Source organism: Vulpes vulpes, chromosome 14 (assembly GCF_048418805.1).
Source record: "Vulpes vulpes isolate BD-2025 chromosome 14, VulVul3, whole genome shotgun sequence".
Classification (NCBI taxonomy): Eukaryota; Metazoa; Chordata; class Mammalia; order Carnivora; family Canidae; genus Vulpes; species Vulpes vulpes.
In genome coordinates, this window is record NC_132793.1 from 120,009,097 (window position 1) to 120,026,548 (window position 17,452).

Here is a 17,452-nt window from a genome sequence, read left to right on the forward strand (position 1 = left end):
TAGATTCAGGGAGCCATCTGCTGGTATATTGATGAGTTATCTTTTTTTTTTTTTTTTTTTTTTTTTTTTTTTTAATGGATGTGCAGTTAGGGTTGCCAGATAATATACAAGACATCCAGTTAAATTTGAATTTCAGATAACCAACAAATAATATTTTTATATTTATTTATTTGTTTGAAAGAGAAAGAGAGATAGGGCTAGCTGGGGGAAGAGCAGAGAAAGAGAGAGAGAGAGAGAACCTCCAGCAGACTCCCCACTAAGCACAGAGCCTGACCCTTACACCCTGAGATTATGGTCTGAGCTGAAATTAAGAGTCAGATGTTTAAACAACTGAGCCACCCAGGTGCCCCCTGACAAATAGTTTTTTAGCATAAGTATGTCAGTACAATACTTGCTCCATATGCCAGTGCTATTTTGTCTTAAATTTTCAATTATATTATTTCAAATGATTTAGAAAAGGTTTTCTTAAAATTCAGATTGTATAATTATTTAGGAATATACTTATTGCTATATTCTATGTGCATGAACTCTTTGTCTTCCCCTCTTCTATCTGGCTCCTTATCATTTTTTTCTAAGGTGGAACCCAACACAGGCTTGAACTCACAACCTTGAGATCAAGACCTGAGCTGAGACCAAGAGGTGAATGCTTAACTGACTGAGCCATCCAGGTGCCTCTCCTTATCATTTTTTAATTGAGCCCTTCTTCCTAGTTTACTTCTTTCCTACTGCTACAGCCTCATATTTAAGGAATCTGAGTCAGTTACAACTAATGAATGAAAAACCAGATAATTCATTTTATTTTCTGTAGTACCTTAGTTGCAGATACTATTTATCTTTTAAAAAGTAAAGGTGCATATCTGTATGTTTTATTTTTGACCTTTAAATTTTTTAACTTATGTTTTGAACTGGTAATATATTCACATGATTTTAGTTTAATACAAAATAAAGAATATTCATTGAAAATTCTCCTACCCTTAACCTTCAGGCATCCAAAAGTTTCTTCATGTATAGGCAACCAATCTACTCTATGTGATCTTCAGCTATCTTAAGGACATTATTTTGAAGTGAAAACATACAACAGGGTCATCTTTCACGAAAAAAAAAAAGTGCCACAGATGACAATGAAAAACATTTCTTTCCTTATTAGTTGTGGTTTTCAATTGAACGGCTTAATTTTATTTTGCCTATGAAGCAAATAATAGCAAAATGTATTCTCTTAAATCTTGGTTGCCTCTGAATGATTGACTGTAGTTGTAAAATCCAGTTAATTAAAAACTTGCATTATAAAATATCACAAGATGGAGATGTTGTTCCATGAAAGTGACAGTTAAAGAGCATGAGGAAAAAAATCTTTTGTTTCTTTTTGAACATCTTTATTTTCTTCTTTATCTTGCTCCCTGTCTTCTTGTCATCCAAGGTAGTGAGGAATATTCAAAGAGCCTGTGTTCAAATCCCTGATTTGTCTCTTTCTGCCTGTAACTCTAAATTAAACCTTTAGGAGCCTTAAGATTGTCTATAAATTCAGGCTTATGCTCTTATTATGAAGATTATATTAAATAATATATCAAAATGGCAAAGCCCTCCAGCAAAAGCCAAGGACACATACAAGCTGGGTTTATCACTCATTGCAGTGAGGGAGAATGCACACCCTTAGGAAAAGGGCTTCTCGGGATCCCTGGGTGGTGCAGCGGTTTGGCGCCTGCCTTTGGCCCAGGGCGCAATCCTGGAGACCCTGGATCGAATCCCATGTCAGGCTCCCGGTGCATGGAGCCTGCTTCTCCCTCTGCCTATGTCTCTGCCTCTCTTTCTCTCTCTCTCTGACTATCATAAATAAATAAAAATTGAAAAAAAATTTTAGGAAAAGGGCTTCTCAATAAGAGGGTGTTAGAAAGGACCCATTATAGGACTGGAGCTGTGGTTGCGTGATTTGTAGTAGGGCCCAAGGAAGCAAGGTTCACTTTGGACTGAGTGCTGTCAGAATGCAAGGACAATCTATGGCTGGGTATTTCACCATCTATTTACAGAATCCCCTTTTCCATTTTTTCTCTTTCTGCAGTTTGGTCAACTAAGGTCCAGAAACAGATGACATTCTTGATGTATTGTCAGAAGGCCAGTAGTAGCCTATTACTATGTCATAGTACCTACATCATTCACCTTTCTTCATTTCATCGTGTAGGCATTTTATCATCTCACATCATCACAAAGGGGAGTACAGTTCAAGAAGATATTTTGAAAGAGAGAGACCACATTCAAATAACTGTTATTACAGTACATTTTCATAATTATTCTATTATGTTGTTAATCTCTTACTGTGCCTAATTTATAAATTACACTTTATCTAATGTACATTTAGGGGAAAACATATTGAAAACAGATCCCTTCAGATCTAACTATTTTTTAAAGAATATTATTTATCCATTTGAGAGAGAGCATAAGCAGGGAAAGCAGCAGAGGGAGAGGGAGAAGCAGACACCTGCTGAGCAAGGAGCCCAATTCAGGGCTCCATCCCAGGACTCTGAGATCATGACCTGAGCTGAAGGCAGATGCTTAACTGACTGAGCTACCCAGGTGCCCCTCAGATCTAACTTTTAAGTTCATTTATCCAGGGCTGAAGCAGCGTTTGGCCTAGGAATAGTTTGCCCTCATTACTGTGGCAAGTGAGTCTTAATATTCTAAAGAGTACCTATGAATTCTGAAGTTTTCCACTCTGTTGAAAAACTGTTAGGAGCTGTTAAGAGCTGTTAGGAGCAAGGACTATCTCTGGCCTCTGGTGAGCTCCAAGAACTTTTTCCTCTTTTCTATAATCTTCTCAGGTGTTTCTTTCCCTGACCTTGCCTAACTTCTTCACACACATTCACTGAGCAGCACTCAGCTGAATATCAAAAGGGCCCCTCTGCACATCTCCAGATTTGTCTCTCTGATCCTTTGCTTCACTCTGTGCATGCTGTTGTCCTTGGCTCCCTTGGACTTGCAAATCCATCTCCTCGACTCAAAGAGATGACTGGGCTCCACTTGGGCTCCACTTGGGCTCCCAGTTCAGAGTCCTAGAAATTGGCCCTAGGCAGTAAGGTGGAGGCAACTGGAGTCTTACCTCATTTGTTTCCCATCTCTGAGATCACTGTCCTTGGTTGCCTAGTGTCAGTATCTTGAATGCTCTGGTCTCCTACATTTTGCTCAGTTTTTTAGTTGTTTCAGGTGGGAGAGTAAATCAGATCCTTGTTATTCCATGCTGACTAGACACAGAAGCTGTCTTAAAAAAAAAAAAAAGCATCATGTACTAAATCATTAAGTTACAAACAGACACTAAGATGGTACTTGTCTTACTTGTCTTGATTCAGGCTGCTGTAACAAAGTACCATAGACCGGGTGGCTTAGAAATTTCTTTCTCACAATCTGGAGGCTAGGGTGCCAGCATGGTCAAGTTCTGGTAAAAGCCCTCATCTGGTTTGCAGATGCAGTAAACTAGCTCTCTGTCCTCTTCTTACACAGGCACTAATTCCATTCCTGAGTGCTCCACCCATGATTTAGTTATCTCCCAAAGGTCTCTCCTCCAAATATCATCACATTGGGGATTAAATTTCAACATGCAAATTTTGGGGAGAAACAAACATTCAGTTCATAATAACACCAAAAGCAGATTTTTTTACTCAATATAAAGAATGCCTTTCTATAACCACACTTATATAAAAATGGAATAGTTTTCCCTTGGAAAGAAGTGTGTTCCCTGTCATGCAGATACAGACAGAGGTTATAAGCTTTGTCTGAATGTTGTAGGAGATATGCAGTTATGCTCAACAAACTATAGCCTACAGGCCAAATCTGTCCCACCACCTGTTTTTTTTTTTTTTTTAATAAAATTTTATTGGCACACAGACATGCACTTTTTTTTTAAAAAACATATTGTGTGTATGTAAGGTTCTTTCATGCTAAAATGGCATAATGGGGGACACCTGGGTGGCTCAGCAGTTGAGCATCTGCCTTCAGCTCAGAGCCTGATCCCAGAATCCCGGGATCAAGTCCTGCATCGGGTTCCTTGTGTGAAGTCTGCTTCTCCTCCCTCTGCCTGCGTCTCTGCATCTCTTTCTGTGTCTCTCATGAATAAATAAACAAAATCTTAAAAATAATAATAAAATGGCATATGGAGCACTTGTGATAGAAACTATGCCCTTCAAAGCCTAAAATTTATTATCCTCAAAATAAAATAAAATAAATAAAAAATAAAAAATACATAAAATAAAATTTCTTATCCTCTTCTGAAAAAATTTGCCAACCCTAGATTATAGCATCATACATGGCTGATGTGGCAAAATGACTTCTTTGATTCCTTCCCAGCTCGAGTTTCTAGGAGTCTGTGAAAGCAGAGAATAAATTTATTGCCTAATGCAAATTTTGCATCTTCTTCCATCACATATCTATATTCATTTTTTTTTAACTTTTTAAATTTATTTTGTGTGTGAGAAGAGACCAAGCACGCAAGAGCGGAGAGAGGGAGGAGAGGTATTTTCCCTCTTCTTAGGGAGAAGCAGGCACCCCACTGAGCAGGGAGCCTGATGTAAGGGTACATCCTAGGACCCCAGGTTCATGACCTGAGCCGAAGGCAGCCACTTAACCAGCTGAGCCACCCAGGCGCCCTCTATATTTATTTTAATATAATATTCTCCTCCCCATCTCATTTCTTTGGGTAAAATTGATCCTCCCCAAATATCCCTATGTTGGTCCTTTAGCTTTGCATCTCTCCACCATGTATATATTCCTTATGATGTGGTATCATTCATTCCCTTTCCCCTACTAGTTCTTCTGCTTCTTTTTTTCCTTCCTCTTTAACCTTCTCCCTTACTCTTTTTCCTGCCTCTTCCTTCCCTTCTTCTTTGTCCCCCCCTTCTCTTTCTCTGCCTCCTCCCTCTCATTTATAATTATTTATAATACCATACCAGACAGTATTCTAGACACTGGGGCTTTAAAAGCAGTAACAAGGTAATCTCTGCCATCACAAAGCTTACATTGGTACCCTAATTTGAAAAGCAAAACCATGGTGTTTTCAGGTCAAAAACAAATGATTGTCACCAAAAAGCATTTCAGAGAATCCAAGGCAAGACACACCCACCAATTTTCATGATGCAAGATAACAGAGTGATCATTCCCTAGGCTGTCAACTTGCTCATAAGTGGAAAGATCTTCTGATAACCAAACATTTAAAATTTCAACCAGAACGAGAGTGAGAAAAGATAGGGCACCGCTGTCCCCAAAGGACAATCTCAACACCACATGTGATTTTGTGTATGTGCCACATCAAAATGTTCTCACCTGTAGTTGCTGAAAGAGATTTTCTTTTGAGCGTGAAAGATACAGTTACTGAAAGGGCATTTAACATGAAATAAATTATATTTTAGGAGCCACCAGTGCCCCACAGCCAATCTTCCAAATTTTATTAAAAACTAAAAATAACATATTTCAATCTCTATGCAAAATCTCCCTAACTCTAGTTTTTAATTAAAATTTTTTTAAAAACCCTCTCCTTTAGGAGAATGTACTTTTTTTAATCATTGTCAATTTTTTTCCTCAGAAGCTTGAATTTAATAGAGAATATAAATTATGATCTTGGAAAATAAGCAATGCTAATTATAGAGAATCCATAACTTTGATACATTTAACCCCAGTAATTTAACAGTGACTTCATCTCTAAAATGAGTTTTGTGCTCTGGACTTCAAACTCTGTTTTACAGAAAACTTCTAAAATGGAATTGCTGCAAAGCCCTCAAGGTTTTTCAAACACAGGGACCTACTGTTTGGCAAACCTGCTTGATCTTTGTCTCTTTGTTCTCCTCTTGAATCCTGCTGCTGTCTGTTCCATGTCTCTGGGCATGCAGTTTATAGTGTTAAAATTCTTTCAAATTGAAATGTCTGTTCAGGAAAGGTATTCAGGAGGTCTAATAAATTACTCTGCTTCAAATAAACATTCCGATATCAACTACTGAATAAGGAAATCGGTTTAATAATAAGCTTGCTCATTATTTCGATTTCATTTGAACAGAACAACTTAAATTTAGCTATTTTTATGAAAATATTAGATTCTGGGCAGCCCGGGTGGCTCAGCGGTTTAACGCCGCCTTCCGCCCAGGGCGTGATTCTGGAGACCAGGGATCGAGTCCCACGTCGGGCTCCCTGCATGGAGCCTGCTTCTCCCTCTGCCTGTGTCTCTGCCTCTCTCTCTCTCTCTGTGACTATCATAAATAAATAAAAATTTTAAAAATAAAATAAAATATTAAAAAAAAGAAAATATTAGATACTGCATAAGCTTATCAAAATTTTTCTTACCTGCTAGAAATGGAATATTTGCTGATAAAGATTAAGCAAATGCTATGAAAAAATTACTGAATTTAATGTAATATGCAAAGGAGTTTTGTCATTATATTTTCACTTATTACCTTCAAGACAGGAAAATTTCTTTTTTTTTAATTTTTTTTTTAAGATTTTATTTATTTATTCATGAGAGACACACAGAGAGAGAGAGAGAGAGAGAGAGAGAGGCACAGGCACAGGCAGAGGGAGAAGCAGGCACCATGCAGGGAGCCTGACATGGGACTTGATCCCGGGTCTCCAGGATCAGGCCCTGGGCCCAAGGCGGCACTAAACCGCTGAGCCACCCGGGCTGCCCAAGACAGGAAAATTTCTGATAAGTTTTTTTGTTAAGATTAAAAGTAATTGCTGTGAATTCTTATTTAATAAGTTTGATTACTTGAAAACTGTTACTTCCTACTACTTAAATCTATAATCTTTTGTAGTACTTCAATATAAACTTCCATAGTGCATATGAAACACATAGAAACTGTGTTTACACATGGAAAATGGAAAATGTTAGTGCATGCACCATATGCAAAAATTAACCTCAAAATGGATTGAAACCCAAATGCAAGAGCTAAAACAATGAAACTCTTAAAAGAAAACACATGAGTAAGTATTTGTGGCCTTGTGTTAATGATTTCTTAGGTATGACACCAAAAGCACAAGCAGTAGAAGAAAAAATAGATAAACCGGACTCCATCAAAAGTTTAAATATACAACTTCCAGAGTAAAAACTTAAAAAAAAAAAAAACAGTAAAAACTTTACTGATGACACTATCAAGAAAATTAAAAGACAACTCGCAGAATGGGCTAAAATATTTACAATTATATATCTAATAAGGGACTTGTATTTAGTTATAAAGAACTCTTACTATTAAAAATAAAGACAAATAACCCAAGTAAAAAATAGGCAAAGGATCTGAAGACATTTCTCCAAAGAAAATATACAAATGGCCAATGAACACATGAAAAGATACTCCATATCAGTGGTTGTTAGGGAAATGCAAATCAAAACCATAATGAGAAACCACTTCACACTACTAGGGTGATTAGAATTAAAAAATAAAAAACCCCACACAACACAAAATAATAAGTGCTAGTGAGGACATAGAGAAATTAGAACCCTTAAACACTGCTGGTGAGAATGTAAAATGGTGCAGTTGCTTTGAAAAACAGATTAGTAGTTCCTCAAAACTTAAACACAAAATTATCATTTTACTCAGGAGTTTCTTTCCTATGCAAGATAACTGACAAAAGGTATTCAAACAAAAATTTGTACATCAATGTCTGTAGCAGCACTACTCACAATGGCCCAAAGGTAGAACGAATCCAAATGTCCATCAAATGATGATTAGGTAAAATGTGGTTTATTTGTACAATGGCATATCTGATCACAAAAAAGAATGAAGAATTGATACACAATATAACATAATGAACCTTGAAAACATCATGCCAAGTGAAAAAAATTAGACCAAAAGACTACCTATTGTATAATTCCACTTATACAAAATGTCCAAATAGGTAGATCTATAGTGACAAAAAATAGATTAGTGATTGCCAGAGTAAGGGGGAGTGACAGGAGGAATGTCTGCTAAGGGATGTGGGATTTCTTTCTGAGGTGACGAAAATGTTCTGGAATTATGTAGTGGTGATGGATGGGCAGCTTTGTGAATATACTAAAAACCACTGAATTGTATACCTTTAAAAAGTTGAATTTTAAGCATTCCAATTACATCTCAATCAAAAACTTATCGGAGATAAAAGTGGTAGAATATGACTGAGATCAACCCATATAGACCATGCTATCAATTAATTAGTTCTGATTTATAGACATAAAGATGACAGCAAAGTAATTCTTTTTTTTTTTTTTTAAGATTTATTTATTTGAGAGAGAGCATGTGCCTATGTGTGAGTGGGGGAAGGGACAGGCGGGGGAAGGGGGGAAGAGCGTCAGTGGAGATCTCAGTCTCCTCACTAAGCATAAAGCTGGATTCCAAGGTAGGTTTCAACCCCAGAATCCATGAGATCATGATCTGAGCTAAAATCACAAGTCAGATGCTTAACTGACTGACCCACCCAGGCACCTCAGCACAATAATTCTTTATAATGCTATTACATTTTATATATGTAATAAAAAAAAATGAAGTTACAATTTATGAAAATTAGAAAGAAAGAGGCTGTTGGTGGTTCTGATAAAACATATCAACCTGAAAATAATTTTCATAACATATTAAGAAATATTTTTAAGCCTTTACCATTTGTAAGAGAATGTGATACACGTTTTGATAGATTGTCTACTATAAGACCAGCACTACACTAGGCTCCATGGGGCTTATATAAGAATTGAATGACAGTCCTTGCTTGAAATCTGTTAAAGGAAACAAAACTAACATAATGAAGCAGTTAGGGAGCACGTGTGGCATATATTTTAGGACTAAATGGAACGTACATACCCCTAGGATAACGACACTGAATGTTCCTTAGTACTCTTCTATTTTAAACTTCTTTTTTTGTAGGTCCTGACTTTAGGAAATAAGTACCATAGAGTTCCAAAAAGGAGATAACACATCAATTCATTCAATGGATATTTAGTGAGTGCCTACTATGTGCCAGGCACTAAATCCCAGTAATTGAAATTATTATAAAAAATGAAAATAAGACACAATTTAGCAATGTGCATCTAGCATTGTGTATTGGAAGGAAATTAGAGGGATGATCATCTTTTTTTTTTAAGACTTTATTTATTTATTCATAAGAGACAGGCAGAGACATAGACAGAGAAGCAGTCTCCCTGCAGGGAACCTCATGCAGGACTCGATCCCAGGACCCTGGGATCAAGACCTGAGTGGGAGATAGACCCTCAACCACTGAGCCACGTAGGTGTCCTGAGGGATAATCATCTTAATAACTGGTCTTTTTCATTATTGAACCTCCTTAGTTCAGTTCTATCCTGTGATGTCATATGAACAATCTGAATGGAGAAGCAATGAAATTGGTGGTCAGGAAGCACAAGTGTTTCTCAAGGGGCGTATATTTAAACATAGGTATTTATATTTTTTTATCATCAAAGAGATATTCAAATTGGTTGCTGTGAACATTTCAATCAGAATTTAACGCTATTTTTCAGGGTAAACAGCATGAGATTAAACTACCTTTTAACTTTACAATTAATTTTTCCCCCAGAAAAAACATAATGGATTCTGGTCAGAGACCGATCAAGGTCCTCGTCTTCAGTTACTGGCTGTCTAACCTTGGATGAGTCATTTAATCTCTCAGTTTTAGTTTCCTTATCTGTAAAAAGGCGGTAGCAATATTTCCTACTTTGTTGGGTTGCCCTGAGTTTAAATAAAGTAATGTAAATAAAGGTTTTAGCATTGTCCTTGGTATGTCATAAGTCTTCAATTAATGTTAAATATGATCCTTGGGAAACAGATGGATTAATCAGCCTTTCCAGTTACAATTCACAAGCACCCATGGAGTTCTTGGAGATGGTAGATGTATTTTTCCCTTAAAATAATATCTATTATTATTTTTTATATCTATATTTTTTTACTATTATTTTTCATTACCTATTTCTGAAAACAAAAACTAAACACCTAAGAAAGTCTTATTTGAAAGATAGGATTTGAATGAGAGCAATACAACATTGTATGTAAGACAAGTTTTAAAATGTGAACTTGCAGGGACTCAAATTCCTTGAGCTCAGAGTGGAAAAAATTCCTATTTAGAGAGCAAGGAAGACATTAAGCAGAAGGCAGGGATCTGAAGAACCAGCCATGGTAGAATGGGAGGTTCTTCAAAGCATAATAGAGCTTTGCTTCTAGCAACAGAAACCAACACTCGAGTAACAGAAAATTCTATGAATTCACCAAAACAAGAGATAAGAAACTGAGCAATATAAAATTTCATAGGAAGCCAAATGATATATAGGCAGTTTATGAAACACTGCAGGTCACCTTATGGGCTTTGTTCTTCAATGAATAGGCATCTTTTCAAAGTTAAGGAAAATAAGACACAGAGGGTTTAATAATTTGCTATGAACCACTAACTTAATATTCTTATTTTAAAAGTTAATAGTAGGTCCAGGCTGAATATTTCTCACCATCCACTTGCTGAGGGAGGTGAATAAAGTAGATTAGCAGTTGCCAGGGACCGAGGGTGGGTGAGATGTAGAGTGATGCTAATGAACATGGGGTTCCTTGATTAAAATCAATGGGGATATGATGGTGAAGAGCATAGACATGGCTCATGTCCTCACAGAGATTATAGTATCAATGAAGGAGATAAGATAGCAAAAACAATCATTGTATTAAATGCAATGGTTAAGGGATACCTGGGTGGTTCAGTGGTTGAGTGTCTGCCTTTGGTTCAGGTCATGATCCTGGGTCCTGGGATTGAGCCCTACATCGGGCTCCTTGCAGGGAGCCTGCTTTTCCCCCTGCCTATGTCTCTGTCTCTCTCATGAATAAACAAAAAAATATTTTTAAAAATATGCAATCTTTTTTTAAAAAATATGCAATCTTTTAAAAAATGCAATTTTTTTAAAAATGCAATTTAAAAATATGCAATCTTTTAAAAAATGCAATTTTAAAAAAAATGCAATTTAAAAATATGCAATCTTTTAAAAAATCTTTTTAAAAAATCTTTTTAAAAATATGCAGTCTTTTAAAAAAATGCAACAGTTGCAGAAGTAAAGGGAACTGGGTCAGTGGCACTTATGCAGGAAGTGACTTGTAAGAATGAGTAAGAGTCAGAGGAAGAGGGATGGGAAGCAGCAGGAAGTAAATTATGGCATTCCTGACAAAGTAGACAGTGTATTCAAAGAGATGAAATAGCACATGGCATATTTAGGACCTGAAAAAAATTTAGATCAATGGGAACAAGGTAGGAAGAAAGGAGAGGCTCAGAAATGGAGGTCAGACCACACAGGCACTCATAGATCATATTCAAGTTTGGTCTCTGTCCCAGAAACAATGGAAAACCATCAAAAGTTTTTAAGAAGGCAAGTGACATGATCTGATTTGTTTTTGAGAGATCACTTCAGAATGGGGAAAGATCAGTATGAGGCAAGCCTGGAGACAGGGAGACTAGTTGGGAGAGATAATCTTGGTAGAGAGATGTGACTGAACCAGGCTGGTAACCCTGTGGATGATAAGAGCTAGAGAGATGGAAGAGGTTTTGGAAGTTGAATTAGCAGGACTTGGTGATTAATGGGAATGAGATATTAGGGGGATTCAAGGATTATTCCAAGCTTTCTGGTGTGAGCAACTTGTACTCATTCACTGAGCCGAGAGCACAGAAGGAGAGGAGATTTGGGGAGATTTCAATTTTAGAAATGTTAAGTTTGAGGTGCCTCTGAAGATGCAAATGAATATGCCTGGTGGGTAGTACAAATCTAAAGCTCAGGAGAAGGACTAGCCTGGAGCCATGGACCAGTAAGTCATCATCAACCTAGAGATGGTAGTTGAAGCCATGGGAGGAGATGAGGTCCTGGAAAAGTCGAATAAGAAGGGATCTCAGATTAAAATCATGAGAAGCACCAAAAATAAGAAAAGGACAGGAAGGAGAAGCCTGCATAGGAGACCAAAGCCAAGAGGAAGGAGAAGAATCAGAGAACCATTGTGACCCAGAAGTCAAGTAGAGGAAGGAGTGGTCAAATGTGTCAAATGCTGAAAACCAATCAGTAGAATAAGAACTGAAAATTCTCTGTTAAATCCAGTAACAAGGAACTTTGAGATTTCAGTGGAAACCCAGATTCCAGTTAATAGTTGAGTGATCTGAAGATAAGACAGTGGAAACAATTCTTTGAAGAAATGAGTCTGTGACATAGCTGGACAGAAATGTGGAATCAAATGGAGTTTTCTTAACATAAAAAGGGGTGGAGAGAATTGGGTAATTAAATGACAAAAAGACAAAAAAGAATTAGCCAATAAAGAGGGGGGAGTTGAAGATGCCAGAGAGAGGGATTTTAATAGATAGAAAAAAATATATATTTATAGGAATGCCTGGGTGGCTCAGTGGTTGAGCATCTGCCCTCGGCTCAGGTCATGATCCTGGGATCCTGGGAAAGTCCTGCATCCGGCTCTTTGCAGGGAGCCTGCTTCTCCCTCTGCCTATGTCGCTACCTCTCTCTGTGTCTCTCATGAATAAAGAAATAAAATCTTCAAAAAAAAAAAACTTATAGAAGACAGGAGGAGTCTTTCACTTTAGACGGGAGAATAAGAGAGACATCTCTTTATGACAGAGGGTGAAGGAGGAAAAGATGTTCTGGACCTATTTAAGTTTCTGGTTTCCTTTTTTTTTTTTTTTTTTTTTAAGATTTTATTTATTCATGAGAGACACAGAGAGAGGCAGAGACATAGGCAGAGGGAGAAGCAGGCTCCCCGATATAGGACTTGATCCCAGGACCCTAGGATCATGAGCTGAGTCAAGGGCAGAAGCTCAATCACTGAGCCACCCAGGCACCCCAAATTTCTGGGTTTCATGCAGCGTGTGCTGGAGCCAGCTTCTACTAGCTCACAGAAGCCAGTTGTCAAATTTTCAGAAATTTTGACAACTGGCTAATATACATTATAAGCTTGAATTCAACCAGAGTGGGAATATTTATGTCATGGAAACTGACTAAAACTACAAATCAGAACTTCCTCACACAAGGCCTCCAGAGAGTGTGTTATTAGGCATTTACCGGTGCACCACTGGCCAGGGTAGTGAAGGAGTGCCTAACTGAATAGCATTGTCTTATCTGTTGAGTAGAAAGGAAGATTGTATGTTGATGTCAGAGGTTAGAGGAAAGTGAAGAGAAATTGAATTCTGTGAAGCAAGGCAGAGACAACCACCACCTAGGGAAATACCAAATGGCTACCAGGCTGTATGAAGGGACCAGTCCAGGTTGGACACTATTGGTCTATGGTGAAATCAGTGTGTGCAGTTGTATGATTTCTCACAAGCACAGTAGCCTGGAGATCTCAGCAGAGAAGTAGGTAGGTGCTTTGATCCAGAACCATTCTCTTGCCTGGCAGTGGTGATGGAAGAAGTAGATGGAGTGAGGATAACGAAGCTGTTTGCAAAAAAGTGGCTGCAGTAATGGGCCACAGGACCTAAATTGTAAAGGGAAAGAAGTGAAGATAGCAGAAGGTGATGGGTAAGGGCAGGGTCAAGGAGTTGTGTTTTCCTTGTATTGTGTGCCCTTACTATCCTGGTCTCGGTTTTACAATTAGGCCCTCCCACTTGGCAATGTCACTTTTGGAAAATGACATCTAAATCCAAGTCCCTTGGTGTTAGACAATGCTCCAGCTTGGTCTGACCATCAAAGACTATATCGTTGTCCTCACCTTAGAAATCATACGTTAAAGATTCAATGCCCAATGTCATCAGAAGAGTTGAACATCATTATTAACCACACAGTATAAATAAGGTAAGGCAGCGATATTTTTTTTAACATTTTAATGGCAATGATCTGATATTTGAAAATACTTTGTTCAGCATTAGCTAACTGATCAACCATCATCAATGAATATCATTGATATCTGTAATATATACAGTTAACTGTAGATCAATAGCGAATATAATTACCATTAGAATATCATTTTGCTGGGTGCTGTGGTGGCTCAGTCACTTACCAAGAGTTGGTAAGTGTCCAACTCTTGGTTTCAGCTCAGGTCATGATCTCAAGATCTTGGATCAAGTCATGGTTGGGCTCCATGCTCAGCATAGAGTGTGCTTAAGACTCTTTTCCTCTCCTTATTCCCCTTCCCCCTGATCTCCTCTCTCTCTCTTTCTTTCTCTCTCTCTCTCTCTCTCTCTCAAATAAATGAATATATCTCTAAAAAAAAAAAAAAGAAAATATTTTGCAAATTATTTCAAGAACTTAGAAGTACTAAGTAACACAGGGAGAACTTCAGAGGGTTAATATAAAATCTCAAAATGGCCTTCAAGTACACTTATTTTCTGGAGTAGTTTACCACCAGGAGACAGACTCAGGATTATACAGAATTTGTTTATGGGTATCACCAGAAGCTGAGATGGGATTGTTACCAATGGCAAAACAGTAAGAAAGAACAAACCTGCTATCATGAGAAAAGACTCTGGGTCATGGGAACTATTACTTTAATTTCAAATGACAATCAGTTTTTATACCTATACCTGCTTATGTGTTCCAAAACATTCTTAATGTTATAGCTGTCAGAAATCCGCATATTGCACCACCTACGTGGCTCAGCAGTTGAGCATCTGCCTTCGGTTGGCGTGATCCTGGAGACCCAGGATTGAGTCCCGCATGGAGCCTGCTTCTCTCTCTGCCTGTGTCTCTGCTTCTTTCTCTGTGTCTCACGAATAAATAAATAAAATCTTTAAAAAAAGAGAGAGAAACCTGCATATTTAGTGGACTATCTTCCCCATGTCACCTTTCCCTAAGATTAAGTAGGGTGTAGAGCCACTGTTTAATTTCTTTTTTTATTTGTGTTTGTTTTTTAAAAATTAAAAAAAAATTTAAATGGTTAATTTCTTAATATGTGTAAGTTGCAGAAATTTTCTTTCTGAATTAAAAATATCATTTCAGTAAGGTAACTGAATTGCTGGTACTCCTGTGTTTGCGATTCATCATGATTAGTGCCGGATTCAACAAACACATTTCAGTTTCATATACTACCCTGAGATTGGCTGGGTGTCATGGCTGTGACATAGCTAGACTCCCTGGTGCTATGGGTATAAATCTTGCCCACGTAACTTTTGTTCCTTCTTATGAAGTAAGTGAATGGCATGCAGTGTTCATACTTGGAGGACACTTTCTTCTTTATCAAAGTAATGACCTCATTGCATTTCCCACTTGAATAGCTGATCCATCAAAAACAGAGCAAATAAAGCTATCGATTTTAGTCCCTTCACACTGGATTTTTTTCTTACTATTTTTTTTTAACCTTGAGGTATATGGATATGTACATGGAGAGGTATCAGAGAGAGCAGGAAGTAGGCAGGTCTTTTTTTTTTTTTCTTGTGTCACTCTTCATTTTGGCCAGCAAGGGGAGTTATAGGAACAATTTCAGTTCCTATACACTTTTGGTTAGACTTTCCCCCCCCACCTCCGCCCCCCTGTTGATGATCAGTCACCGTGTCTCTTGCACTGGCCTCTCTGTGCAACCCAGCTAGTATTTTACTGTTTTGTACCGGTGTTGCTGTCTCCTGTTCATCTAATAACTTGCTGACCCAACGTTAATTGTGAACTTCAAAGTAAAAACTCTACTGGAATGGTGGGACATTGGAAATGAAGTGAGTTTCTATGCCCAGGTGGCATAAAAATCTAATTGTAGCCAGGAGCAGCCCAAGCCCCCTTAATGCGGATAAGACAGCATTCAACTGGCTTCAATAAAAAGGGACTTAAATGGAAGGGAGGTGGCCTTGAGGAGAGCCGCCAGGACTGCCAGGACTGAGAAGCCCATTGTTCTACATTCTCCTGGGGTTTATGGAGATTGACAGGGCCCCTGCTGCTTTCCAGAGCTGACCATTCTCAGTTCTGCCCTGAAAATGCCTGGAGCTAGGACATTCCCGCAGGCACCCCCCCCTACCCATCCAGGTGGTGGAGATTCAAAGGTAGAAGGTGTGGGAAGAGCCCTCAGGAGGAGTCTGCAGAGATTGTTTCCACTCTGTGAACCCAGGACAGCTTTCTCCCCTTTCAACCACATCTCATGCTTCTTAGCTCCAACCGAGGTTATCTGGGGTCTTCTGTGGAGTTCCTCTGCTAGTAACACTTCATCACTGGTTCACTTCATTCTTTTAGCTTGGGACCAGGATCAATGAACACTTCAAGTCTTGATCCCGCTTTCCCAATCCCCATCCTAGCTGTTAAACATATTATGTTGCTGTTAATGGCTAAATAGACTAAAAATCAGTAATCACTGGTTTTCTTCATATGAAGGTCAATTTTCATTTCAGTGATTTAAAAGATATGTTTTGAATAAATTACATGTCCATGCTTTGCTTATGGACAGATTATACTGTATAAAGGAGAGAATCTGGCCCTGAGAACAGGAGATGTGGACTTCAGTTCTGACTCTGCCGCTCATGAGCTGTATGATCTTGAAAATACCATAATTTTGTGGAGGTTTAAGTATTCTCACTACAAAACTGGAGAGGGTGGACTAACTGAATAGACAAGATTCCAGACTCAAGAATCAGGCAGACCAGGATTTTATCCTGGCTCTGTCATGTATTAACTGAATGACTTTAAGCAAGTGACTATTAGTATTACTTTAAGGCTTTAATGAAATAATGTACACGAAACCCTTAACATCATTCTTAAATATAATAAGCATTCAACAAAGAATAGCTATTATAATAATCGTGATAATGATCTTAATTATTAAAGTTCTATTAGGGCTTTAAAAAATAAAATCCAAAAGGCAATGACTTCACTCTGAAATGTTGTGACTGATTGTTGTGAATGCACCTACTCATCTGATCCTATCCTTCTTCGGGGAATTATGAAACAGGTTGAAATTATACAGAATGTTGCAAAATATTTAGATTTATTATATAATACTGCAGTAACATATTTAGCAAAAAAATGTGGCTATAGGCATAGTAATATATATAGTCATGGGTTTGTTTGTTTGTTTGTTTGTTTTCTGTTGCCATAGTGTAATGCCTACTAGAAAATCTTTAAAGGGGGATCCCTGGGTGGCGCAGCGGTTTGGCGCCTGCCTTTGGCCCAGGGCGCGATCCTGGAGATCCGGGATCGAATCCCACATCAGGCTCCCGGTGCATGGAGCCTGCTTCTCCCTCCGCCTGTGTCTCTGCCTCCCTCTCTCTCTCTCTCTGTGACTATCATAAATAAATAAAAAATTAAAAAAAAAAAAAAAAAAAAGAAAATCTTTAAAGGTTAAAATTCATATTCCGTAGTAACACTAAAAGTGCGGAACAAGAAAGTGAGTGGCTCCTTTTACTTTTATTCTTTTATTTTTTTAAGATTTTATTTATTTATTTATTCATGAGAGACAGAGAGAGAGAGAGAGAGAGAGAGAGAGGCCGAGACACAGGCAGAGAGAGAAGCAGGCTGCATACAGGGAGCCCAATGTGGGACTTGATCCTGGGACTCCAGGATCACGCCCTGGAAGGA